Here is a 1,088-nt window from a genome sequence, read left to right on the forward strand (position 1 = left end):
ATCAGTATAACAACTTGTAACCCCGATAGGTAAATCCAAAAATTTACAAGCCACTAAATCATCATCATCATCATCATCATAAAAATTCATAACATTATAATCACCTCTAGCCTCAGTTGCTACATCCAGAAATTTGTGCGTTACCATATCATCATTACAGAATTTGTTAAATTTTTCATATTTCTTGGCTTTCACTAGCCTTTGTGGAAAGGGAATTGGTGGTACATATGTTCTCGGTGGATGCATTAGGCTAAGTTCATCATCATTGTTAGCTTGAGGCACATGAACCAATCACTGAGAAAATGATATTGGTGGTTTATAAACCTTTGTTGGAGTGGTGGCTGGGTTGAGTTTTTATGGTTCTTTCTTGTCCTTTTTCTCTTTTGCATACCCGTCCTTCACCTGAATTCTGGAGAGTTGTAGAGGAGATCCAATGCATTGTGAAGTCAATCTCTCTATCTTTGCTTCTAATTGTCCGAACCTCTCATTCTACTTGATGACATTCTCTATCAAGTCTTCAGAATTCTTGAGCGGTTGTAACAACTCTTATTTAATATTCAAACTTGCATCCATGGTTCGCACTTATGGGATTCTTGGGGGTGATGTTGTTCAATTCTCATTTGACTACTCTTGGAAGATCAGTGTCACTTGATCAATTAAGTCATATATTTCATTCAAACTTTTATTTATCAAAGAACCTTTTGTAGCTGAATCCAAAAATATCTTATTTGAAAAGGAAATCTTGATGTAAAATATATGCACAGTTAGTAACTTTTCCATACCATGATGAGGACACTACCATAATAAACTCTTAAATCTATCCTATGCTTCAAATAGTGATTCTCCATCTACCTGAGAAAAGATTGTGATTCTATTCCTCATATACGTCGAAAAAATGATTCAGAAATTATTGCTCTAATTGTTTCCAGTTTGTGATGCTTTATTGAGGGAGAGAATACAACCAAGTCCTTGCTCTATCTTTGATATTGAAAGAAAATGTCTACAATCAAATAGCATTCACTGAGACTCCTTCACAATTCACCATGTTGCAATATTCTTGAAATTCCTCAAGGTGTAAATATGAGTTT

At 34.7% G+C, this 1,088-nt stretch overlaps 1 non-coding gene across 1 annotated transcript; it reads left to right on the forward strand.

The window, feature by feature from the left end:
• The first annotated feature begins 778 nt into the window (after positions 1–778).
• On the forward strand, positions 779–884 carry LOC121978845. Its single transcript, XR_006111184.1, has one exon. It is a non-coding gene; the product is annotated as a small nucleolar RNA R71 (small nucleolar RNA).
• Positions 885–1,088: the final 204 nt, after the last annotated feature.

This window comes from Zingiber officinale, chromosome 4B (genome assembly GCF_018446385.1).
Source record: "Zingiber officinale cultivar Zhangliang chromosome 4B, Zo_v1.1, whole genome shotgun sequence".
Taxonomy (NCBI): domain Eukaryota; kingdom Viridiplantae; phylum Streptophyta; class Magnoliopsida; order Zingiberales; family Zingiberaceae; genus Zingiber; species Zingiber officinale.